This window comes from Stegostoma tigrinum, chromosome 12 (genome assembly GCF_030684315.1).
Source record: "Stegostoma tigrinum isolate sSteTig4 chromosome 12, sSteTig4.hap1, whole genome shotgun sequence".
Taxonomy (NCBI): Eukaryota; Metazoa; Chordata; class Chondrichthyes; order Orectolobiformes; family Stegostomatidae; genus Stegostoma; species Stegostoma tigrinum.
Window position 1 is genome coordinate 81951064 of NC_081365.1, and position 27901 is coordinate 81978964.

Genomic DNA, 27901 nt, shown 5'->3' on the forward strand with positions numbered 1-27901 from the left:
GGCTGTGTGAAGTGGGATGCGGTGACTGTGTGAACTGGGATGCAGTGGCTGAGTGAAATGTGATACAGTGACTCAGGAACTGGGAAGGAGTGACTGAATTAATAGGGATGCAGTGCCCGAGCGGCTTGGGGTGCAGTGACTGAGGGAAATGGGGTGCAGTGACTTCGGGAAATGGGATACAGTGCCTGAGTGAAATGTGATGCACTGACTGAGTGGAATGGGATGCAGTGACTGAGTGGAATGGGATGCAGTGACTGAGTGGAATGGGATGCAGCGACTGAGTGAAATGCGCGCAGTGACTGATAGAAATCGGATAAAGTGACTGATGGAAATGGGATGCAGTGACTGACGGAACTGGGATGCGGTGACTGTGTGAACTGGGATGTGGTGACTATCTGAACTGGGATGCGGTGACTATGTGAAGTGGGATGCAGTGACTATGTGAACTGGGATGCAGTGGCTGAGTGAAATGGGATGCAGTGGGGAGTGAAATGGGATGCAGTGACTGGTGGAAATGAGATGCAGTGACTTAGGGAAAGGAAATGCAGTGTCTGTGGGAAATGGGATGGTGCGACTGAGGGTAATGGGATGCAGTGACTGATGGAAACGGATGCAGTGACTGAGTGAAACGGGATGCAGTGACTGAGTGAAATGCGATGCAGTGACTGAGGTCCTGGGAAGGAGTGACTGAGTTAATAGGGATGCAGTCCCCGAGCGGGCTTGGGGTGCAGTGACTGAGTGAAATGGGATGCAGTGACTTCAGGAAAGGAAATGCAGTGTCTGTGGGAAATGGGATGCTGCGACTGAGGAAAATGGGATGGAGTGACTGACAGAAATGGGATGCAGTGACTGAACGAAATGGGATGCAGTGACTGAGTGAAATAGGTTGCAGTGACTGAGTGAAATGGGATGCACTGACTGAGGGAGGTGGGATGCAGTGACTCAGGGAAATGGGATGCAGTGACTGAGGGAAATGGGATGCAGTGACTGGGAAATGGGATGCTGTGACAGTGGGAAATGGGATGCAGTGACTGATGTAAATGGGACGCAGTGACTGAGTGAAATGGGACGCAGTGACTGATGGTAATGGAATTGCTGTGACTGTGGAAAGGAGATGCAGTGACTGCGTGAAATGGGATGCAGTGACTGAGGGAAATGGGATGCAGTGACTGGGAAATGGGATGCAGTGACAGTGGGAAATGGGATGCAGTGACTGATGGAAATGGGACGCAGTGACTGATTGAAATGGAATTGCCGTGACTGTGGAAAGGAGATGCAGTGACTGAGGAAATGGGATGCAGTGACTGAGGGAAATGGGATTGCCGTGACTGTGGAAAGGAGATGCAGTGACTGAGTGAACTGGGATGCAGTGGCTGAGGGCAATGGGATGCAGTGACTGAGGGAAATGGGATGCAGTAACTGTGGGAAATGGGATGCAGTGACTGAGTGAAATGGGATGCAGTGTCTGAGTGAAATGGGATGCAGTGACTGAGTGAAATGGGATTGCCGTGACTGTGGAAAGGAGATGCAGTGACTGAGGAAATGGGACGCAGTGACTGATGGAAATGGGATGCCCTGACTGAGTGTAAAGTGAAGCATTGAGTGAAGTGGGATGCAGTGGCTGTGTGAAATGGGATGCAGTGGCTGTGTGAAATGGGATGCAGTGGCTGTGTGAAATGGGATGCAGTGGCTGTGTGAAATGGGATGCAGTGGCTGTGTGAACTGGGATGCAGTGGCTGTGTGAACTGGGATGCAGTGGCTGTGTGAATAGGGATGCAGTGACTGAGGGAAAGGAGATGCAGTGTATGTTTGAAATGGGATGCTGCGACTCAAGTGAATGGGATGCCGGGTCTATGGGGAATGGGATGCAGTGACTGTTGTGAAGGATATGCAGTGATTGAGTGAAATGGGATGCAGTGACTGAGTGAAATGGGATGCAGTGTCTGCCTGAAATGTGGTGCAGGGACTGCGTGAAATGCGGTGCCGTGACTGCATGAAATGTGATGCAGTGACTGAGTGAAATGGGATGCAGTGACTGATTGAAATGGGACGCAGTGACTGAGTGAAATGGAATTGCCGTGACTGTGGAAAGGACATGCAGTGACTGAGTGAAGAGGGATGCAGTGACTGAGGGAAATGGGACTGCCGTGACTGAGGGCAATGGGATGCAGTGACTGATGAAAATGGGATGCAGTCACTGTGGGAAATGGGATGCAGTGACTGAGGGAAATGGGATGCAGTGACTGTGGGAAATGGGATGCAGTCACTGTGGGAAATGGGATGCAGTGACTGAGGGAAATGGGATGCAGTGACTGAGCGAAATGGGATGCAGTGACTGAGTGAAATGGGATGCAGTGACTGAGTGAAATGGGATTGCCGTGACTGTTGAAAGGAGATGCAGTGACTGAGGAAATGGGACGCAGTGACTGATGGAAATGGGATGCCCTGACTGAGTGTAAAGTGAAGCATGAAGTGAAATGGGATGCAGTGGCTGTGTGAAATGGAAAGCAGTGACTGAGTGAAATGGGATGCAGTGTCTGCGTGAAATGTGGTGCAGGGACTGCGTGAAATGCAGTGCAGTGAGTGCATGAAATGTGATGCAGTGACTGAGTGAAATGGGATGCAGTGACTGATTGAAATGGGATGCAGTGACTGAGTGAAATGGGATGCAGTGACTGAGTGAAATGGGATGCAGTGACTGAGGGTAATGGGATGCAGTGACTGATGGAAATGGAAGCAGTGACTGATGGAAATGGGATGCCCTGACTGAGTGTAAAGTGAAGCATGAAGTGAAATGGGATGCAGTGGCTGTGTGAAATGGAAAGCAGTGACTGAGTGAAATGGGATGCAGTGTCTGCGTGAAATGTGGTGCAGGGACTGCGTGAAATGCAGTGCAGTGAGTGCATGAAATGTGATGCAGTGACTGAGTGAAATGGGATGCAGTGACTGATTGAAATGGGATGCAGTGACTGAGTGAAATGGGATGCAGTGACTGAGTGAAATGGGATGCAGTGACTGAGGGTAATGGGATGCAGTGACTGATGGAAATGGAAGCAGTGACTGATTGAAATGGGATGCAGTGACGGAGGTACTGGGAAGGAGTGACTGAGTTAATAGGGATGCAGTGCCCGAGCGGGCTTGGGGTGCAGTGACTTAGGGAAATGGGATACAGTGCCTGAGTGAAATGTGACGCACTGACTGAGTGAAATGGGATGCAGTGACTGAGTGGAATGGGATGCAGTGACTGCGTGAAATGGGATGCAGTGAATGAGTAAATGAGATGCAGTGACTGAGTGAAATGCGCGCAGTGACTGATAGAAATCGGATACAGTGACTGATGGAACTGGGATGCAGTGACTGACGCAACTGGGATGCGGTGACTCTGTGAACTGGGATGTGGTGACTGTGTGAACTGGGATGCGGTGACTATGTGAACTGGGATGCAGTGGCTGAGTGAAATGGGATGCAGTGGCTGTTGGAAATGGGATGCCCTGACTGAGTGCAAAGTGAAGCATTGAGTGAAATGGGACGCAGTGACTGAGTGAAATGGGACGCAGTGACTGAGTGAAATGGGACGCAGTGACTGAGTGAAATGGAATTGCTGTGACTGTGGAAAGGAGATGCAGTGACTGAGGAAATGGGATGCAGTGACTGAGTGAAATGGGATGCAGTGACTGAGGGAAATGGGATGCAGTGACTGGGAAATGGGATGCAGTGACAGTGGGAAATCGGATGCAGTGACTGATGGAAATGGGACGCAGTGACTGAGTGAAATGGGACGCAGTGACTGAGTGAAATGGGATGCAGTGACTGAGTGAAATGGGATGCAGTGACTGAGTGAAATTGGATTGCCGTGACTGTGGAAAGGAGATGCAGTGACTGAGGAAATGGGACGCAGTGACTGATGGAAATGGGATGCCCTGACTGAGTGTAAAGTGAAGCATTGAGTGAAATGGGATGCAGTGGCTGTGTGAAATGGGATGCAGTGGCTGTGTGAAATGGGATGCAGTGACTGAGGGAAAGGAGTTGCAGTGTCTGTTTGAAATGGGATGCTGCGACTCAAGTGAATGGGATGCCGTGTTGTGGGGAATGGGATGCAGTGACTGGGGAATGGGATGCAGTGACTGTGGGGAATGAGATGCAGTGACTGAGATAAATGGGATTCAGTGACTGATGGAAATGGGATGCAGTGATTGATGGGAATGGGGTGCAGTGACTGTGGGGAATGGGATGCAGTGACTGTAGGGAAATGGGATTCAGTGACTGAGACGAATGGGACGCATTGACTGATGGAAATGGGATGCAGTGACTGAGGGTAATGGGTTGCAGTCACTGAGTGAAATGGGAAGCTCTGATACTGTGGAATGGGATGCAGTGACTCAGTGGAATGTGACGCATTGACTGAGGGAAAGGAGATGCAGTGACTGTGGTTAATGGGATGCAGTGAATGAGGGATAGGAGATGCAGTGAATGTGGGAAATTGGATGCAATGACTGAGGGAAATGGGATGCAGTGACTGATGGAAATCAGATGCAGTGTCTGAGGGAAATGGGATGCTGTGACTGAGCGTACTGGGATGCAGTGACTGAGGTGAAATGGGCTGCAGAGACTGAGTGAAATGGCATGCAGTGATTGAGGAACGGAGATGCAGTGACTGTGGGAAATGGGATGCAGTGACTGATGGAAATGTGATGCAGTGACTGAGGAGAATGGGATGCAGTGACTGAGTGAACTGTGATTCAGTCACTGAGTGAACTGTGATGCAGTGGGTGAGTGAAATGGGATGCAGTGACTGAGTGAAATGGGATTGCCGTGACTGTGGAAAGGAGATGCAGTGACTGAGGAAATGGGACGCAGTGACTGATGGAAATGGGATGCCCTGACTGAGTGTAAAGTGAAGCATTGAGTGAAGTGGGATGCAGTGGCTGTGTGAAATGGGATGCAGTGGCTGTGTGAAATGGGATGCAGTGGCTGTGTGAAATGGGATGCAGTGGCTGTGTGAACTGGGATGCAGTGGCTGTGTGAACTGGGATGCAGTGGCTGTGTGAATAGGGATGCAGTGACTGAGGGAAAGGAGATGCAGTGTATGTTTGAAATGGGATGCTGCGACTCAAGTGAATGGGATGCCGGGTCTATGGGGAATGGGATGCAGTGACTGTTGTGAAGGATATGCAGTGATTGAGTGAAATGGGATGCAGTGACTGAGTGAAATGGGATGCAGTGTCTGCCTGAAATGTGGTGCAGGGACTGCGTGAAATGCGGTGCCGTGACTGCATGAAATGTGATGCAGTGACTGAGTGAAATGGGATGCAGTGACTGATTGAAATGGGACGCAGTGACTGAGTGAAATGGAATTGCCGTGACTGTGGAAAGGACATGCAGTGACTGAGTGAAGAGGGATGCAGTGACTGAGGGAAATGGGACTGCCGTGACTGAGGGCAATGGGATGCAGTGACTGATGAAAATGGGATGCAGTCACTGTGGGAAATGGGATGCAGTGACTGAGGGAAATGGGATGCAGTGACTGTGGGAAATGGGATGCAGTCACTGTGGGAAATGGGATGCAGTGACTGAGGGAAATGGGATGCAGTGACTGAGCGAAATGGGATGCAGTGACTGAGTGAAATGGGATGCAGTGACTGAGTGAAATGGGATTGCCGTGACTGTTGAAAGGAGATGCAGTGACTGAGGAAATGGGACGCAGTGACTGATGGAAATGGGATGCCCTGACTGAGTGTAAAGTGAAGCATGAAGTGAAATGGGATGCAGTGGCTGTGTGAAATGGAAAGCAGTGACTGAGTGAAATGGGATGCAGTGTCTGCGTGAAATGTGGTGCAGGGACTGCGTGAAATGCAGTGCAGTGAGTGCATGAAATGTGATGCAGTGACTGAGTGAAATGGGATGCAGTGACTGATTGAAATGGGATGCAGTGACTGAGTGAAATGGGATGCAGTGACTGAGTGAAATGGGATGCAGTGACTGAGGGTAATGGGATGCAGTGACTGATGGAAATGGAAGCAGTGACTGATGGAAATGGGATGCCCTGACTGAGTGTAAAGTGAAGCATGAAGTGAAATGGGATGCAGTGGCTGTGTGAAATGGAAAGCAGTGACTGAGTGAAATGGGATGCAGTGTCTGCGTGAAATGTGGTGCAGGGACTGCGTGAAATGCAGTGCAGTGAGTGCATGAAATGTGATGCAGTGACTGAGTGAAATGGGATGCAGTGACTGATTGAAATGGGATGCAGTGACTGAGTGAAATGGGATGCAGTGACTGAGTGAAATGGGATGCAGTGACTGAGGGTAATGGGATGCAGTGACTGATGGAAATGGAAGCAGTGACTGATTGAAATGGGATGCAGTGACGGAGGTACTGGGAAGGAGTGACTGAGTTAATAGGGATGCAGTGCCCGAGCGGGCTTGGGGTGCAGTGACTTAGGGAAATGGGATACAGTGCCTGAGTGAAATGTGACGCACTGACTGAGTGAAATGGGATGCAGTGACTGAGTGGAATGGGATGCAGTGACTGCGTGAAATGGGATGCAGTGAATGAGTAAATGAGATGCAGTGACTGAGTGAAATGCGCGCAGTGACTGATAGAAATCGGATACAGTGACTGATGGAACTGGGATGCAGTGACTGACGCAACTGGGATGCGGTGACTCTGTGAACTGGGATGTGGTGACTGTGTGAACTGGGATGCGGTGACTATGTGAACTGGGATGCAGTGGCTGAGTGAAATGGGATGCAGTGGGGAGTGAAATGGGTTCCAGTGACTGGTGGAAATGAGATGCAGTGACATAGGAAAAGGAAATGCAGTGTCTGTGGGAAATGGGATGGTGCGACTGAGGGTAATGGGATGCAGTGACTGATGGAAACGGATGCAGTGACTGAGTGAAATGCGATGCAGTGACTGAGGTACTGGGAAGGAGTGACTGAGTTAATAGGGATGCAGTGCCCGAGCGGGCTTGGGGTGCAGTGACTTAGGGAAATGGGATACAGTGCCTGAGTGAAATGTGACGCACTGACTGAGTGAAATGGGATGCATTGACTGATAGAAATCGGATACAGTGACTGATGGAACTGGGATGCAGTGACTGACGGAACTGGAATGCGGTGACTCTGTGAATTGGGATGTGGTGACTGTGTGAACTGGGATGCGGTGACTGTGTGAACTGGGATGCGGTGACTGTGTGAACTGGGATGCAGTGGCTGAGTGAAATGGGATGCAGTGGCTGAGTGAAATGGGATGCAGTGGGGAGTGAAATGGGATGCAGTGACTGGTGGAAATGAGATGCAGTGACTAAGGGAAAGGAAATGCAGTGTCTGTGGGAAATGGGATGCTGTGACTGAGGGTAATGGGATGCAGTGACTGATGGAAATGGATGCAGTGACTGAGTGAAATGGGATGCAGTGACTGAGTGAAATGCGATGCAGTGACTGAGGTACTGGTAAGGAGTGACTGAGTTAATAGGGATGCAGTGCCCGAGCGGGCTTGGGCTGCAGGGACTGAGTGAAATGGGATGCAGTGACTTAAGGAAAGGAAATGCAGTGTCTGTGGGATATAGGATGCTGCGACTGAGCGAAATGGGATGCAGTGACTGAGGGACATGGGATGCAGTGACTGAGGGACATGGGATGCACTGACTGAGGGACATGGGATGCAGTGACAGAGGTACTGGGAAGGAGTGACTGAGTTAATAGGGAATCAGTGCCCGAGCGTGCTTGGGGAGCAGTGACTGATGGAAATGGGATACAGTGCCTGACCGAAAAGGGACGCACTGACTGAGTGAAATGGGATGCAGTGACTGAGGGACTTGGGATGCAGTGACTGAGGGACATGGGATGCAGTGACTGAGGGACATGGGATGCAGTGACACACGGACATGGGATGCAGTGACACACGGACATGGGATGCAGTGACAGAGGTGCTGGGAAGGAGTGGCTGAGTTAATAGGGAATCAGTGCCCGAGCGGGCTTAGGCTGCAGTGACTGAGGGAAATGGGATACAGTGCCTGACCGAAAAGGGACGCACTGACTGAGTGAAATGTGATGCAGTGACTGAGGGACATTGGATCCAGTGACACACGGACATGGGATACAGTGACTGAGGGACATGGGATGCAGTGAATTAGTGAAATGAGATGCAGTGACTGATGGAAATTGGATGCAGTGTCAGAGTGACATGTGCTGCAGTGCCTGATGGAAATGTGATGCAGTTACTGTGGGACATGGGATGCAGTAACTGAGGTACTGGGAAGGAATGACTGAGTTAATAGGGATGCAGTGCCCGAGCGGGCTTGAGGTGCAGTGACTGAGTGAAATGGGATGCAGTGAATGAGGGAAATGGGATGCAGTGACTGAGTGAAATGTGATGCAGTGGCTGAGCGAAATGGGATGCAGTGACTGAGTGAAATGTGATGCAGTGACTGAGTGAAATGTGATGCAGTGACTGATGGAAATGGGATGCAGTGACTGAGTGAAATGTGATGCAGTGACTTGGTGAAAGGAGATGCAGTGCCTGTGGGAAATGGGATGCAGTGACTTAGTGAAATGGGATGCAGTGACTGAGGGTAATGGGATGCAGTGACTGAGTGAAATGGGATGCAGTGACTGAGTGAAATGTGATGCAGTGACTGATGGAAATGGGATGTAGTGACTGTTGGAAATGGGATGCAGTGACTGAGGGAAATGGGATGCACTCACTGAATGAAATGGAATGCACTGATTGTGTGAAATGGGATGCAGTGACTGAGGGAAAATGGGTTGCAATGACTGATGGAAATGGGATATAGTGACTGATGGAAATGGGATGCAGTGACTGTGGGAAATGGGATGCAGTGACTGAGGGAAAATGGGTTACAATGACTGATGGAAATGGGATATAGTGACTGATGAAAATGGGATGCAGTGACTGTGGGAAATGCGATGCAGTGACACACGGAAATGGGATGCCTTGACTGAAGGAAATGGGATGCAGTGATTGACGGAAATGTGATGCAGTGACTGATGGAAATGTGATGCAGTAACTGAGGGAAATGCGATGCAGTGACTGAGGGAAATGAGATGCAGTGTCTGAGTGAAATGGGATGCAGTGATCGTGTGAAATGAGATGCAGTGACTGAGGGAAATGGGATGCAGTGACTGAGGGAAATGGGATGCAGGGACTCAGGGAAATGGGATACAGTGACTCAGGGAAATGGGATGCAGTGACTGAGGGAAATGGGATGCAGTGACTGAGTGAAATGGGATGCAGTGACTGAGGGTAATGGGATGCAGTGACTGATGGAAATGGAAGCAGTGACTGAGTGAAATGGGATGCAGTGACGGAGGTACTGGGAAGGAGTGACTGAGTTAATAGGGATGCAGTGCCCGAGCGGGCTTGGGGTGCAGTGACTTAGGGAAATGGGATACAGTGTCTGAGTGAAATGTGACGCACTGACTGAGTGAAATGGGATGCAGAGACTGATAGAAATCGGATACAGTGACTGATGGAACTGGGATGCAGTGACTGACGGAACTGGAATGCGGTGACTCTGTGAATTGGGATGTGGTGACTGTGTGAACTGGGATGCGGTGACTGTGTGAACTGGGATGCAGTGGCTGAGTGAACTGGGATGCAGTGGCTGAGTGAACTGGGATGCAGTGGCTGAGTGAAATGGGATGCAGTGGCTGAGTGAAATGGGATGCAGTGGGGAGTGAAATGGGATGCAGTGACTGGTGGAAATGAGATGCAGTGACTAAGGGCAAGGAAATGCAGTGTCTGTGGGAAATGGGATGCTGTGACTGAGGGTAATGGGATGCAGTGACTGATGGAAATGGATGCAGTGACTGAGTGAAATGGGATGCAGTGACTGAGTGAAATGCGATGCAGTGACTGAGGTACTGGTAAGGAGTGACTGAGTTAATAGGGATGCAGTGCCCGAGCGGGCTTGGGCTGCAGGGACTGAGTGAAATGGGATGCAGTGACTTAAGGAAAGGAAATGCAGTGTCTGTGGGATATAGGATGCTGCGACTGAGCGAAATGGGATGCAGTGACTGAGCGAAATGGGATGCAGTGACTGAGGGACATGGGATGCAGTGACTGAGGGACATGGGATGCAGTGACTGAGGGACATGGGATGCACTGACTGAGGGACATGGGATGCACTGACTGAGGGACATGGGATGCAGTGACAGAGGTACTGGGAAGGAGTGACTGAGTTAATAGGGAATCAGTGCCCGAGCGTGCTTGGGGAGCAGTGACTGATGGAAATGGGATACAGTGCCTGACCGAAAAGGGACGCACTGACTGAGTGAAATGGGATGCAGTGACTGAGGGACTTGGGATGCAGTGACTGAGGGACTTGGGATGCAGTGACTGAGGGACATGGGATGCAGTGACACACGGACATGGGATGCAGTGACACACGGACATGGGATGCAGTGACACACGGACATGGGATGCAGTGACAGAGGTGCTGGGAAGGAGTGGCTGAGTTAATAGGGAATCAGTGCCCGAGCGGGCTTAGGCTGCAGTGACTGACGGAAATGGGATACAGTGCCTGACCGAAAAGGGACGCACTGACTGAGTGAAATGTGATGCAGTGACTGAGGGACATTGGATCCTGTGACACACGGACTTGGGATACAGTGACTGAGGGAAATGGGATGCAGTGAATTAGTGAAATGAGATGCAGTGACTGATGGAAATTGGATGCAGTGTCAGAGTGACATGTGCTGCAGTGCCTGATGGAAATGTGATGCAGTTACTGTGGGACATGGGATGCAGTAACTGAGGTACTGGGAAGGAGTGACTGAGTTAATAGGGATGCAGTGCCCGAGCGGGCTTGAGGTGCAGTGACTGAGTGAAATGGGATGCAGTGAATGAGGGCAATGGGATGCAGTGACTGAGTGAAATGTGATGCAGTGACTCGGTGAAAGGAGATGCAGTGCCTGTGGGAAATGGGATGCAGTGACTGAGTGAAATGAAATGCAGTGTCTGTGGGATATAGGATGCTGCGACTGAGCGAAATGGGATGCAGTGACTGAGCGAAATGGGATGCAGTGACTGAGGGACATGGGATGCAGTGACTGAGGGACATGGGATGCACTGACTGAGGGACATGGGATGCACTGACTGAGGGACATGGGATGCAGTGACAGAGGTACTGGGAAGGAGTGACTGAGTTAATAGGGAATCAGTGCCCGAGCGTGCTTGGGGAGCAGTGACTGATGGAAATGGGATACAGTGCCTGACCGAAAAGGGACGCACTGACTGAGTGAAATGGGATGCAGTGACTGAGGGACTTGGGATGCAGTGACTGAGGGACTTGGGATGCAGTGACTGAGGGACATGGGATGCAGTGACACACGGACATGGGATGCAGTGACACACGGACATGGGATGCAGTGACACAAGGACATGGGATGCAGTGACAGAGGTGCTGGGAAGGAGTGGCAGAGTTAATAGGGAATCAGTGCCCGAGCGGGCTTAGGCTGCAGTGACTGACGGAAATGGGATACAGTGCCTGACCGAAAAGGGACGCACTGACTGAGTGAAATGTGATGCAGTGACTGAGGGACATTGGATCCTGTGACACACGGACATGGGATACAGTGACTGAGGGAAATGGGATGCAGTGAATTAGTGAAATGAGATGCAGTGACTGATGGAAATTGGATGCAGTGTCAGAGTGACATGCGCTGCAGTGCCTGATGGAAATGTGATGCAGTTACTGTGGGACATGGGATGCAGTAACTGAGGTACTGGGAAGGAGTGACTGAGTTAATAGGGATGCAGTGCCCGAGCGGGCTTGAGGTGCAGTGACTGAGTGAAATGGGATGCAGTGAATGAGGGAAATGGGATGCAGTGACTGAGTGAAATGTGATGCAGTGACTCGGTGAAAGGAGATGCAGTGCCTGTGGGAAATGGGATGCAGTGACTGAGTGAAATGAAATGCAGTGGCTGAGCGAAATGGGATGCAGTGACTGAGTGAAATGTGATGCAGTGACTGAGTGAAATGTGATGCAGTGACTGATGGAAATGGGATGCAGTGACTGAGTGAAATGTGATGCAGTGACTCGGTGAAAGGAGATGCAGTGCCTGTGGGAAATGGGATGCAGTGAATTAGTGAAATGGGATGCAGTGACTGATGGAAATGGGATGTAGTGACTGTTGGAAATGGGATGCAGTGACTGAGGGAAATGGGATGCACTCACTGAATGAAATGGAATGCACTGATTGTGTGAAATGGGATGCAGTGACTGAGGGAAAATGGGTTGCAATGACTGATGGAAATGGGATATAGTGACTGATGGAAATGGGATGCAGTGACTGTGGGAAATGGGATGCAGTGACTGAGGGAAAATGGGTTACAATGACTGATGGAAATGGGATATAGTGACTGATGAAAATGGGATGCAGTGACTGTGGGAAATGCGATGCAGTGACACACGGAAATGGGATGCCTTGACTGAAGGAAATGAGATGCAGTGATTGACGGAAATGTGATGCAGTGACTGATGGAAATGTGATGCAGTAACTGAGGGAAATGCGATGCAGTGACTGAGGGAAATGAGATGCAGTGTCTGAGTGAAATGGGATGCAGTGATCGTGTGAAATGGGATGCAGTGACTGAGGGAAATGGGATGCAGTGACTGAGGGAAATGGGATGCAGGGACTCAGGGAAATGGGATACAGTGACTCAGGGAAATGGGATGCAGTGACTGAGGGAAATGGGATGTAGTGACTGATGCAAATGGGATACATTGACTGAGGGAAATGGGTTGCAGTGACTGAGGGAAATGGGATGCAGTAACTGAGGGAAATGAGATGCACTGATTGTGTGAAATGGGATGCACTGATTGTGTGAAATGTGATGCAGTGACTGTGTGAAATGGGACACAGTGACTCAGTGAAATGTGATTCAGTCACTGAGTGAAATGTGATTCCGTCACTGAGTGAAATATGATGCACTCACTGAGTGTGCTGTGGTTCAGTCACTGAGTGAACTGTGATGCAGTCACTGAGTGAAAGAGGATGCAGTGGCGGAGTGATATGGGATGCAGAGACTGAGTGAAATGAGATGCAGTGACTGAGTGAAATGAGATGCAGTGACTGAGTGAAATGAGATGCAGTGACTGAGTCAAATGGGATGCAGTGACTGAGGGACATGGGATGCTGTGACTGAGGGACATGGGATGCAGTGACTGAGGGACATGAGCTGCAGTGACAGAGGTACTGGGAAGGAGTTTCTGAGTTAATAGGGCATCGGTGCCCGAGCGGGCATGGGTTGCAGTGACTGAGGGAAATGGGACACAGTGCCTGACCGAAAAGGGACGCACTGACTGAGGGACATGGGATGCAGTGACTGAGTGCAATGGGATGCAGTGACTGGGTGAAATGGGATGCTGTGACTGATGGAAATTGGATGCAGTGACAGAGTGACATGAGCTGCAGTGTCTGATGGAAATGGGATGCAGTGACTGAGGGAAATGGGATGCAGTGAGCGTGGGAAATTGAATTCATCGTCTGTGAGATACGGGAAACAGTGACTGATGGAAATGTGATGCAGTGACTGTGGTGAAAGACATGCAGTGATTGAGTAAACGGGATTCAGTGACTGAGTGAAATGTGATGCAGTGACTGAGTAAAATGTGATGCAGCGACTGAGTGAAATGTGATGCACTGACTGAGTGAAATGGTATGCACTGACCGAGTGAAATGAGATGCAGTGACTGAGGGTAATGGGATGCAATCACTGAGTGAATTGCTACGCAGAGACTGAGGGAAAGGAGATGCTGTGACGATGGGAAATGGGATGCAGTGAGTGTGGGAAATTGAATGCAGCGTCTGTGAGATAAGGGAAACAGTGACTGATGGAAATGGGATGCAGTGACTATGGTGAGGGAGATGCAGTGATTGAGTGAAATGGGATGCAGTGACTGAGTGAAATGGGATGCAGTGACTGAGGGACATGGAAAGCAGTGACTGAGGGACATGGGATGCAGTGACTGAGGGAAATGGGATGCAGTGACTGAGTGAAATGAGATGCACTGTCTGATGGAAATGTGATGCAGTGACAGAGTGACATGAGCTGCAGTGACAGAGGTCCTGGGAAGGAGTGACTGAGTTAATCGGGAATCAGTGCCCGAGCGGGCTTGGGGCACAGTGACTGAGGGAAATGGGATACAGTGCCTGACCGAAAAGGGACGCACTGACTGAGTGAAATGGGATGCAGTGACTGAGGGACATTGGATGCAGTGACTGAGGGACATGAGATGCAGTGACTGAGAGACATGGGATGCACTGACACACGGACATGGGATGCCGTGACACACGGACGTGGGATGCAGTGACTGAGGGAATTGGGATGCAGTGACTGAGGGAAATGGGATGCAGTGACAGAGTGAAATGCGATGCAGTGACCGAGTGAAATGCGATGCAGTGACCGAGTGAAATGCGATGCAGTGACTGAGGGAAATGGGATGCAGTGACTGAGGGAAATGGGATGCAGTATTTGTAGCAAGGAGGATGCAATCACTGAGTGAAATGCGATGCAGAGACTGAGGGAAAGGAGATGCTGTGACTATGGGAAATGGTATGCAGTGACTGCTTGAAATGGGATGCAGTGACTGAGGGAAATGGGATGCAGTGAGTGTGGGAAATTGAATTCATCGTCTGTGAGATACGGAAAACAGTGACTGATGGAAATGTGATGCAGTGACTGCGGTGAAGGTGTTGCAGTGATTGAGTAAATGGGATGCAGTGACTGAGTGAAATGTGATGCAGTGACTGAGTGAATTGTGATGCAGTGACTGAGTGAAATGGGATGCACTGACCGAGTGAAATGAGATGCAGTGACTGAGGGAAATGGGGATGCAATCACTGAGTGAATTGCGTTGCAGAGACTGAGGGAAAGGAGATGCTGTGACGATGGGAAATGGGATGCAGTGAGTGTGGGAAATTGAATGCAGTATCTGTGAGATAAGGGAAACAGTGACTGATGGAAATGGGATGCACTGACTGTGTTGAAGGAGATTCAGTGATTGAGTGAAATGGGATGCAGTGACTGATTAAAATACGATGCAGTGACTGCGTGAAATGGGATGCAGTGACTGTGGTGAAGGAGATGCAGTGACTGAGGGAAATGGGATGCAGTGACTGAGTGAAATGGGATACAGTGACTGAGGGAAATGGGATGCAGTGACAGAGTGACATGAGCTGCAGTGTCTGATGGAAATGTCATGCAGTACCTGATGGAAATGGGATGCAGTGACTGAGGTACTGGGAAGGAGTGACTGAGTTCATGGGGATGCAGTGCCCGAGCGGACTTGGGGTGCAGTGAGTGAGTGAAATGGGACACAGTGCTTGAGTGAAATGAGATGCAGTGACTGAGGGAAATGGGATGCAGTGACTGAGTGAAATGAGATGCAGTGACTGAGGGAAATGGGTCGCAGTGTCAGAGTGAAATGGGATGCAGTCAATGAGTGAAATGGCCTGCAGTGATTGAGTGATGTGGGATGCAGTGACTGAGGGAAATGGGATGCAGTGGCTGAGTGAAATGGGATGCACTGACTCTTGGAAACGGGATGCAGTGACTGTTGGAAATGGATTGCATTGACTGTTGGCAAACGGATGCAGTGACTGAGGGAAAGGAGATGCAGTGACTGTGGGAAATGGCATACTGTGACTGAGGGTAATGGGATGCAGTGACTGAGGGTAATGGGATGCAGTGACTGAGGGTAATGGGATGCAGTGTCTGAGGGAAATGGGATGCTGTGACTGAGCGTACTGTGATGCAGTGACTGAGAGTAATGGGATGTAGTGACTGATGGTAATGGGATGCAGTGACTGAGGGAAATGGCCTGCAGTTACTGAGTGAAATGGCATGCAGTGACTGAGGAAAGGAGATGCAGTGACTGTGGGAAATGGGAAGCGGTGACTGAGTGGAATGTGAAGCATTGAATGAATGAAATGAGATGCAGTGACTGTTTGAAATGGGATGCGGTGACTGTGTGAACTGGGATGCGGTGACTGTGTGAACTGGGATGCAGTGGCTGAGTGAAATGCGATGCAGTGACTGAGGTACTGGGAAGGAGTGACTGAATTAATAGGGCTGCAGTGCCCGAGCGGGCTTGGGGTGCAGTGACTTAGGGAAATGGGATACAGTGCCTGAGTGAAATGTGATGCACTGACTGATTGAAATGGGATGCAGTGACTGAGTGGAATGGGATGCAGTGACTGAGTGAAATGGGATGCAGTGACTGAGAGAAATGGGATGCAGTGACTGAGTGAAATGCGATGCACTGACTGCGTGAAATGGGATGCAGTGAATAAGTGAAATGAGATGCAGTGGGGAGTGAAATGGGATGCAGTGACTGGTGGAAATGAGATGCATTGACTGAGGGAAACGAAATGCTGTGTCTGTGGGAAATGGGATGCTGCGACTGAGGGTAATGGGATGCAGTGACTGAGGGTAATGGGATGCAGTGACTGAGGTACTGGGAAGGAGTGACTGAGTTAATAGGGATGCAGTGCCCGAGCGGGCTTGGGGTGCAGTGACTGAGTGAAATGGGATGCAGTGACTTCAGGAAAGGAAAAGCAGTGTCTGTGGGAAATGGGATGCTGCGACTGAGGGAAAAGGGATGCAGTGACTGAGTGAAATGGGATGGAGTGACTGACTGAAGTGGGATGCAGTGACTGAGGGAAATGGGATACAGTGACTGAGGGAAATGGGATACAGTGACTGAGGGAAATGGGATGCAGTGACTGAGGGAAATGGGATGCAGTGACTGAGTGAAATGAGATGCAGTGACTGATGGAAATGGTATGCAGTGACTGAGGGAAATGGGATGCAGTCACTGACGGAAATGTGATGCAGTGTCTGTTTGAAATTGGATCCTGTAAATGAAGATAATGGGATGCAGTGACTGAGGGTAATGGGATGCAGTGACTGAGGGTAATGGGATGCAGTGACTGAGTGAAATGGGATGCAGTGACTGAGGGCAATGGGATGCAGTGACTGAGGGAAATCGGATGCAGTGACTGAGTGAAATGGGATGCAGTGACTGCATGAAATGTGATGAAGTGAATGAGTGAAATGAGATGCAGTGACTGATGGAAATTGGATGCAGTGACAGAGTGACATGAGCTGCAGTGACTGAGTGAAATGAGTTGCAGTGTCTGATGTAAATGTGATGCAGTGACTGAGGTACTGGGAAGGTGTGAGTGTGTTCATAGGGATGCAGTGCCCGAGCGGGCTTGGGGTACAGTGACCGAGGAACTTGGGATGCAGTGACTGAGTGAAATGGGTTGCAGTGACCGACGGAAATGGCCTGCAGTTACTGAGTGAAATGGCATGCAGTGACTGAGGAAAGGAGATGCAGTGACTGTGGGAAATGGGAAGCGGTGACTGAGTGGAATGTGAAGCATTGAATGAATGAAATGAGATGCAGTGACTGTTTGAAATGGGATGCGGTGACTGTGTGAACTGGGATGCGGTGACTGTGTGAACTGGGATGCAGTGGCTGAGTGAAATGCGATGCAGTGACTGAGGTACTGGGAAGGAGTGACTGAATTAATAGGGCTGCAGTGCCCGAGCGGGCTTGGGGTGCAGTGACTTAGGGAAATGGGATACAGTGCCTGAGTGAAATGTGATGCACTGACTGATTGAAATGGGATGCAGTGACTGAGTGGAATGTGTTGCACTGACTGATTGAAATGGGATGCAGTGACTGAGTGGAATGGGATGCAGTGACTGAGTGAAATGGGATGCAGTGACTGAGAGAAATGGGATGCAGTGACTGAGTGAAATGCGATGCACTGACTGCGTGAAATGGGATGCAGTGAATAAGTGAAATGAGATGCAGTGGGGAGTGAAATGGGATGCAGTGACTGGTGGAAATGAGATGCATTGACTGAGGGAAACGAAATGCAGTGTCTGTGGGAAATGGGATGCTGCGACTGAGGGTAATGGGATGCAGTGACTGAGGGTAATGGGATGCAGTGACTGAGGTACTGGGAAGGAGTGACTGAGTTAATAGGGATGCAGTGCCCGAGCGGGCTTGGGGTGCAGTGACTGAGTGAAATGGGATGCAGTGACTTCAGGAAAGGAAAAGCAGTGTCTGTGGGAAATGGGATGCTGCGACTGAGGGAAAAGGGATGCAGTGACTGAGTGAAATGGGATGGAGTGACTGACGGAAGTGGGATGCAGTGACTGAGGGAAATGGGATGCAGTGACTGAGGGAAATGGGATGCAGTGACTGAGGGAAATGGGATGCAGTGACTGAGTGAAATGAGATGCAGTGACTGATGGAAATGGTATGCAGTGACTGAGGGAAATGGGATGCAGTCACTGACGGAAATGTGATGCAGTGTCTGTTTGAAATTGGATCCTGTAAATGAAGATAATGGGATGCAGTGACTGAGGGTAATGGGATGCAGTGACTGAGGGTAATGGGATGCAGTGACTGAGTGAAATGGGATGCAGTGACTGAGGGCAATGGGATGCAGTGACTGAGGGAAATCGGATGCAGTGACTGAGTGAAATGGGATGCAGTGACTGCATGAAATGTGATGAAGTGAATGAGTGAAATGAGATGCAGTGACTGATGGAAATTGGATGCAGTGACAGAGTGACATGAGCTGCAGTGACTGAGTGAAATGAGTTGCAGTGTCTGATGTAAATGTGATGCAGTGACTGAGGTACTGGGAAGGTGTGAGTGTGTTCATAGGGATGCAGTGCCCGAGCGGGCTTGGGGTGCAGTGACCGAGGAACTTGGGATGCAGTGACTGAGTGAAATGGGATGCAGTGACTGACGGAAATGGGATGCAGTGACTGAGGGAAATGGAATGCAGTGACTGAGGGAAAAGGGATGCAATCACTGAGTGAAATGCGATGCAGAGACTGAGGGAAAGGACATGCTGTGACGATGGGAAATGGGATACAGTGAGTGTGGGAAATTGAATGCAGCGTCTGTGAGATATGGGAAACAGTGACTGATGGAAATTGGACGCAGTGACTGTGGTGAAGGAGATGCAGTGATTGAGTGAAATGGGATGCAGTGACTGAGGGACATGGGATGCAGTGACTGAGGTAAATGGGATGCAGAGACTGAGGGAAATGGGATGCAGTGACTATGGGAAATGGGATGCCTTGACTGACGGAAATGGGATGCAGTGATTGACGGAAATTGAATGCAGCCTCAGTGAGAAACGGGATACAGTGACTGAGTGAAATGGGATGCCGTGACTGAGGGATGTGGGATGCAGTGACTGAGTGAAATGGGATGTATTGACTGATGGAATTGGGGTGCAGTGACCACATCAGTACTGGGTGATGATCCTGGCCAGCTGTTTGATTTCAAAGTCGTTGATCACCTTGGTGATAGCGATCACAATTCTGTTATGTTTACTTCAGTGATGGAAAGGTATAGGTGTACACCACTGGGCAAGAGTTATAGCTGGGGGAAAGGTAATTACGAAGAGATTATGCAAGATTTAGGGAGCATAGGATGGGGAAGGAAACTGCAGTGGATGGGCACAATAGAAATGTGGAGCTTATTTAAGGAAAAGCTCCTGTGTGTCCTAGATAGGTATGTACCTGTCAGGCAGGGAGTAAGCTGCAGGGTGCGGGAGCCATGGTTTACGAAGGAAGTGGAATCTCTGGTCAAGAGGAAGAAGAAGGCTTCTGTTACTTTCAGATGTGAAGGCTCAGTTAGGGTGATTGAGGGTTACAAGGTAGCCAGGAAAGACCGAAAGAGAGAGCTCAGAAGATCCAGGAGGAGACATGAGAAGTTGTTGGCGCATAGGATCAGGGTAAACCCTCAGGCTTTCTCTCTGTATTTAAGGAATAAAAGAATGACAAAAGTAAGATGAGGCCCAGTCAAGGATAGTAGTGGTAAGTTGTGTGTGGAGTCAGATGAGATAGGGGAAGCGCTAAATGAATATTTTTCAACAGTATTCACTCTAGAAAACGACAATGCTGTCGAGGAGAATACAGAAATACAGGCTACTGGACTAAGTGGGATTGAGGTTCAGAAGGAAGAGGTATTTGAAATCCTACAGAGGGTGAAGATAGCTATGTCCCCTGGGCCGGATGGGATTTATCCTCGGATCCTCTGAGAATCCAGGGAGGAGATTGCCGAGCCTTTGGCATTGATCTTTAACTCATCATTGTCTGCAGGAATAGTGCCAGATGACTGGAGGATAGCAATTGTGGTTCCCCTGTTCAAGAAGGGGAGTAGAGACAACCCTGCTAATTATCGGCCAGTGAGCCTTACCTCACTTGTCGGTAAAGTGTTGAAAAAGGTTATATGGGATAGGATTTACAATCATCTAGAAAAGAATAAATTGATTAGGGATAGTCAGCACGGTTTTGTGAAGGGAAGGTCGTGCTTCACAAACCTTATTGAGTTCTTTGAGAAGGTGACCAAACAGGGAGATGAGAGTAAACCGGTTGATGTGGAGTATATGGATTTCAGCAAGGCGCTCGATAAGGTTCCCCATAACAGACTATTGTACAAAATGCAGAGGAATGGAATTGTGGGAGATATAGCACTTTGGATCGGAAATTTGCTTGCTGAAAGAAGACAGAGGGTGGTAGTTGATGGGAAACGTTCATCCTGGAGACCAGTTACTGGTGGTGTACCGCAAGGGTCAGTGTTGGGTCCACTGCTGTTTGTCATTTTCATTAATGACCTGGAAGAGGGCCTTGAAGGATGGGTTCGTAAATTTGCAGATGACACTAAGATAGGTGGAGTTGTGGATAGTGACAAAGGATTGGTTGCAGAGAGACATAGATAAGCTGCAGAGCTGGGCTGAGAGGTGGCAAATGGAGGTTAATGCAGACAAGTGTGAGGTGATGCACTTTGGTAGGAGTAACCAGAAGGCAAAGTACAGGGCTAATGATAAGATGCTTAGTAGTATAGATGAGCAGAGAGATCTCAGTGTCCTTGAACACAGATCCTTGAAAGTTGCCACCCAGGTTGACAGGGCTGTTAAGAAGGCATACAGTGTTTTAGCTTTTATTAATAGAGGGATCGAGTTCCGGAACCGAGAGGTTATGGTGAAGCTGTACAAAACTCTGGTGCGGCCGCACTTGGAGTATTGTATACAGTTCTGGTCACCGCATTATAAGAAGGATGTGGAAGCTTTGAAAAGGGTGCAGAGGAGATTTACTAGGATGTTGCCTGGTATAGAGGGAAGGTCTTAGAATGAATGGCTGAGGGACTTGAGGCTGTTTTCATCCGAGAGAAGAAGGTTGAGAGGTGACTTAATTGAGACATATAAAATAATCAGAGGGTTAGATAGGGTGGATAGGGAGAGCCTTTTTCCTCGGATGGTGACGGCGAACACGAGGGGGCATAGCTTTAAATTGAGGGGTGAAAGATATAGGACAGATGTCAGAGGTAGTTTCTTTACTCAGAGAGTAGTAAGGGAATGGAACGCTTTGCCTGCAACGGTTGTAGATTTGCCAACTTTAGGTACATTTAAGTCGCCATTGGATAAGCATATGGGCGTACATGGAATAGTGCAGGTTAGATGGGCTTGAGATCGGCATGACAGGTCGGCACAAGATCGAGGGCCGAAGGGCCTGTACTGTGCTGTAATGTTCTATGTTCTATGGCTAGCTCTCCCTGTGCTCCGTGTGATTTAACTTCCCTCTTGGAGTACCGTGAGGAACCTTCTTGAACGCCTTACTGAAGCCCGTATGCGTCCATCTTTCTGCCTTAATGAATGCTCTTGATTACTACTTTAAAAAACTCATTCAAATTACATGAGTTATGATTTCCTGTGCACATGTGTCCTCGGATCCCATGGACTGTTTCCTGTTCTAACAGTCTTCAAATGGGGGATCTTGTCAAAAGCTTTGCTGAAGCCCAAGTAGACTGTATCAAATGCATTGCCCTCATGCACACACCTAGTTAGCTCTTCAGTCATAGATTCATAGAGTCACACAGCACAGAATCAGGACCTTCAGTCCCAATCATCTGGAATGATCAGGTGTCGCAAACTTAACCGGTCCCATTTGCCTGTGTTTGGTATCCGTCTAAACCTTTCCTAATTGTGTACCTGTCCAAATGTCTTTTAAATACAGCAATTTTATCTGCCTCGACCACATCTGTTGGCAGCTCCTTCCATTCACGAACCCCCCCCACCCCACCCCTTGTGGAAAGTTGGTTGAAAGTCAAAGCTGTGAATGTTCGAGATTCATCAACAAACCTCTTGCTGTCAACTGAAAGAACCCAGAGCTGATAAATCTCATTAGTAATCAAAATCATAGTTCTCCAGATTTAGTAACCATTATTTAGTAATTCCTCTTTTAATTGCTGTCACACAGTTGGCTGTCACTGAGGGGACTTCTCCTTGTACATTTCCTGCCATTAACCCAGTGCACTCTACAGGGACAGAAGACAGTAAAACTAAATAAAGAAACTCTAATTCAAAGAAAGAAGAATTATGGAAATGTCCTGCCCTCACCCCTTCTTTCCTCACAACCGCTCCCCACCCCGTTCACAAAGAACGATCAAACGAATGCTGTTGTAACATCTTACTTTGTTCCAATCCCAGTTTATTTGTTGCTGAAACAGACATTCTTGCTCTTGGTCCCTTTGCACTGAATTATTCCAATGCACCCTGCGCACCTCCCGCTTTCTATTCTCGATAAAATCAGGGTCTTCTGCTGTTTATGTTAACCGTTCATAGCACATCCTGTGCCCCTTGACCTGCATCAATTCCAAGTTCAGCAAATCCTCAATTTTAATATTAATTAATCAACTCTAGTTTCGGTTTCAAATCCCTCCACGGTCTTGAATCCCTCCCCTAATCTCTGTAATCCCCTCCAGTCTCCTAGTTTTCACAGCTATCTACAGTTTTACACTAACTCATTCCTGAACATTTCCAGTTGTAGTTAGCTCACAGGTGGCATTGCTGTGAGCTGCCAAGGTACGAACACTGGAATTTCTTTCCTCAACCACTCTGTCCCTCAACCAGTTATTCCTCATTTCAGACACTGAGCATGAGTGACCTGCAGTGAGGTCTCAAAGAATTGGAGTCAGTTCACCAGAGGATTCAGCTACAGGGGATTCAGATGAGAACTGCAATGGGGATGGGGTGGCCGACAGAAGAAGGATTAGTGCATTGGCAGGTTAGAAAGCCTGCCATTCACGTCACGGAGCATGAAAGACTCTGGCTTCAATCTGGCGCAGTGTTTGGAACCCATCCACTCCAGCACTGAGTTGTGGCCAACCTGATGGGAACAGTTACAGATTGAGTCATGATTGGTATCTCTGCTCCAGAAAAAGCAGAAGCCAATGAAATGGCTGCAAGGTCAGATTCATGTCATCATGCCCAGCAATTCCAGTGCTCAAAGTGTAGTGCATTTCCAGCACTGCTGCCCAGGGCTGGGTGGTGGGAGGGGGTGCGGGGGCGGGGTGGGGTGGTGATGGGGGTGACAGTCACAGCAAGAAGTGGCAGTGATGCAATGGGTCATGAACCACCTGTCTGCAAGTGTCCTTCCCTTATTGCCAATCCTTTGCCTTGTTAGTGCCCTTGCTAACATTGCTGGTCAGCCAGCCAGCCCTGATTTCTGCCACACCTTGCTGTTGTGGCACAGTCCTGGGTGGGACCTTCTGGAGCTCGAGTTACTCAGGATAAACACAATAAAAATCATCAGCTTTCACCAGCAGTGCCACAGTCACAGGGATCGCACTCTGTGGGAGCATGAAGCAAGAAAAAGGCACCTGTAATACTGGTATGAAGGAAATAAATGAGGGCAGTTGATATTTGCATGCATTATGGCATAGATTGTTCAACATTATTGTTTTGAAATATCGATATTGTGATGGCATTTACTGTTGTTTGTAGACAAGTGGTGCAGTGGTAGTCAACAGCCAAGGAGAGGGAAGGTTCAGCCTTGTTAGTGGAATTTGATCTTACATTTACCTGTATTACAGTTGGTCGAGTGGATCACAGAAAGTCTGGCAACAAAAAAGCTGCAATGGTTACCTCCTCACTGCTTCCAACTCCTCCTCTTTCTCAGCTGGTGCCCGATCACTGGCAGCGACAGCGTACCCTCATGATGCCAAGGTTGGAGACTATCAAGAATCATGACGACACCGGCCCTTGTCTGTACTGCAGGACTGCCCCAGAGTGCTCCAGGCAGCAGAAACAACATTGAACTACTCCAGTGGTCTGCACCATTACATTTCCTGTGGTACTTTATGCAGCCCCTCTGAGTGTATAATACACACTCCCATATGGACCACGTCATCAAACAAAGGCTCTTGTCACCTCCTCATTACTTCAAGTTGTTCAAATGAGGATGGCAGGGCAGAATATTGAAGAATTATTACAAAGTCTTCTGTTCAGTATCCTGCTGCTCTCTGACAAGGAAAACTGAAATGTACTTGATTTTCATGTAATTTTGATTCCCATTACAAGTCCTTATGGGAACAGGAAAAATGACAAGCTGGAAAATTTTGCAAGTAATCTTTGGGCCAGCCTGGAATCTTCCCATCCTCTGGCCATGACCTTGTGACCCTGCTTGGAGGTTGTACTTACAGTTTCAGAAGTGATCAATTCCAGTGAGGATGTCTGTACTGAGGTGAAAGCTCACGCACAGTTCTTCACGACGGGAAAAATGGCTCCATTCAGACTCTGGAGATTCAGGTATCCCACTGAGAATCGTTGTCTCCTTCATCATTCACCTTATTCCAGTCACCTGTCCTGCTCTGTGTGATTTCTGTCCATTCTCTCAGTCATGCTTGTCTGAGGGGATAGCCACGACTGTAGCCCTGTTGTTGACTTGTGCAGTATCCTCACAGTCAGGGAATGCTTCCCCATTCCTGAGAGATTTCAGCTGGCTTAAACAGCTCTGAAAACCACTGAACACTTTTACAAGAGTCAGCGGAAATCCACTTGCATCTAACCTGTAAGTGGTTGGTGATATCTCTATCCTCACTGCACTGGATTAAGAGAGGATTGTAACTGAAATACTGAGGTCAAAACATATACCATTAGCATCCAAGCAGCATTACGCATACTTCCATCAGAATGTGAATCAGATGACAGGGATTATACCTAGCACTTGGAGAACTGACAGAAACCCCAGGTTACCTTGTCAGGAAAGTTCCAGTGAATGAAGTGCCAACCGAGCACTTACCATTCGGGGGCAGTCTGTGGCTAAAACCCCACTCACTGAGAGATGCTGGCCAAACAGAGACTAGTGTCTCGCCATTGCAGGTGGTGCCACCAGGAAGGGTGGCTGATGCTGGTACTGCAATTAATCCAATGCTGTGAGTGAGTCGTGAACAAATTGGGGTCGTGGGAGAGGTTTTCTGGCCAGGGAATCAGGAGGTTGTAAGAAAAGGTAGTCAGGTGCTATCTGTTTGCCATCGCTACTAATATGGCATGGCGGATCAATGGTTAGCACTGCTGCCTCACAGCTCCAGGGACCCAGGTTCAATTCCAACCTCAGGTGACTGTCTGTGTGGAGTTTGCACATTCTGTATATGTCTGCATGGGTTTCCTCTGGGTGCTCCAGTTTCCTCCCACAGTCCAAAGATGTGCAGGTTAGATGGCTTGGCCATGCTAAGTTGCTAAGAGTGTCCAGGTATGTGTGGGTTAGGTGGGTTATAGTGGAATGGGTGTGGGTGGAATGCTGCAAAGGTCAATGTTGGGTCAAAGGGTCTGATTGTACACTGTAGGGATTCTGTAATTAAGAGTTTTACTTCTCAAACTTTCTGTGTGATATTTGTTCAGCCTAAGTTATTAATTGCCCACTCAGGGGAGTAAAGAACATTTACCAGCCTTCCCAATCGAGACTGCATCAGGGTAAAACTTGAAAGACAGTCAGGTCCGTACTTACACTCTCCAGCTCAAACCCCGCATAAAGAGAGGGGTGTTAAATTCTACCCGTCATGTACAAAATCCAGCACCTACGTGATTGCCTGCAAAAATGCCATCCATCACTGCCCACAACAGAAGAGTGAACCTGGCAGAAACGCAGAATTGCTACAACGCAGAAGGAGGACATTCAGCCCATCATACTTGCCAAGCTCTCTGAGCACTCTAATTTAAGGCCAATCTTCTACCTTTTTCCAAAAACCCTGCATGTATTTTTTTTTCTGTTTAAGTAACCATCCCTCTTGCGTGCCTTCGCTGAATCTGCCACCACCACATTTCCAGGCAGTGGATTCCAGGCCCAGATCACTCACTGGCTGAATAAAGTATTTTTTCTCACTGCCCATTTGCTTCTTTTGTTCGCATCTTTGAAACTGTGCCCTCTGGTTCTAGATTCATTTTAGGAGTGGGAACATTTTATTCCTAGATAACAAGGTGTAGAATTGGATGAAGAGCTTTCTGAACTTTCTTCAGAAAAATGAAGAAGGGTCTCGGCCTGAAATGCCAGCCTTCCTGCTCCTCTGATGCTGCTGGGCCTGCTGCGTTCATCCAGCTCAGCACCTTGTTATCTCAGATTCCCCAGCATCTGCAGTTCCTACTATCTCTGAAGCATTTTATTCCTATCTGCTTTCTCCTGAGCACTCATGGTTTTGGAAAGTTTCTATCAAGTTTCCAAGGAAAGCAGTCCCAGTACCTTGAAAAAATCCTCATAACTGAGTTTCTCATCCCTGAGAATCATTCTCATAAATGGAGGCATTGTGACAACATCACTGGACTAGTAATCTGGAGATTCAGGTAATCAGAATCAACTTTCACCATGACGCATGTTTGAATCCAATTTCAATTTAAAAACAACACCCAGGAATGAAAGTCTAATGGCGCCCATGAAATGGACCAACGACTGTGCTGTACATTTCTATGACTCTATGTCTCATAACAGGTCGCAGTACATTGGAGTTTTGTGTCATCTGTACAGTACAATGTTGTCCCCTGCACACCCAAGCCTGGATCATTTATGTACCTATCAGGAAAGCAAGGGTCTCAATACCAGCCTCAGGGGAACTCCACAACAAACATCCTCTCATTCAGAAAAACACCCATCACACTCTCTTTCTTGTGATCAGAGATAATGGGAACTGCAGATGCTGGAGAATCCAGGATAACAAAGTGTGGAGCTGGATGAACACAGCAGGCTGAGCAGCATCTCAGGAGCACAGAAGCTGACGTCAGCTTTGGTGCTCCTGAGATGCTGCTTGGCCTGCTGTGTTCATCCAGCCACACACTTTGTTATATTACACTCTCTTTCTTATCCCTCAGACAATTTTGGATCCATTTTGCTGCTGTCCCTTTCATTCTAAGATTTTCTTCAAAAATTGTACAAAATGCTTTTGGATAGCCCATGCACAGCACAACAGCATCTTTGTCCTTTTCAACCTTCTCTGTTACCTGCGACGATCTCAAGCATCCAAATGATGTGGGCAAGTGGATACTGACGTTATTGGATCTTAAGACACGGAAAATAACTCATTGATAATGTGGTATCCCACATTAGAACCATCAGAGATTTACATGTCGGTGATAATTTACACACATGAGAGGGGTGCAGACACTTAGAGCCGTTCAGCCGCTAGGTGAAAACATTTCCGAGTTAATTGCCACCCTGCGCAGAGTGCACATACAAATCTTGATGACAAGCATGACCCCAAGTCAGACAGCATCATTAGCATTGCTTCCAGATTAAAAATAACCCAGGGAGAACAAGACACTGCCTTCCAGACAGGTGTGGAGATAATTCCCAAATAACTAGTTTGATCCCAGACCACAGATGGGATGTACAATTATGGATTGACCAGATAAGGAACCAGCCAGGGTGCTCAGTGATAACTGGTTAACGTGGCGGGGAAGGGAGTGAAAAAATAACGAGACGTGCTAATCGGAATTGAGCTGTATTTGTGTGTTAAGTATAATTGAAGGGGCGTAAGAAGTGGGAGAGGGCTGTGGTGGCGGGTGGAAT

At 48.6% G+C, this 27901-nt stretch overlaps 1 long non-coding RNA gene across 1 annotated transcript in view; it reads left to right on the forward strand.

The window, feature by feature from the left end:
* Window positions 1–27901, forward strand: part of LOC132210445 (uncharacterized) — a 261894-nt gene that overhangs the window by 140397 nt on the left and 93596 nt on the right. The window lies entirely within an intron of this gene.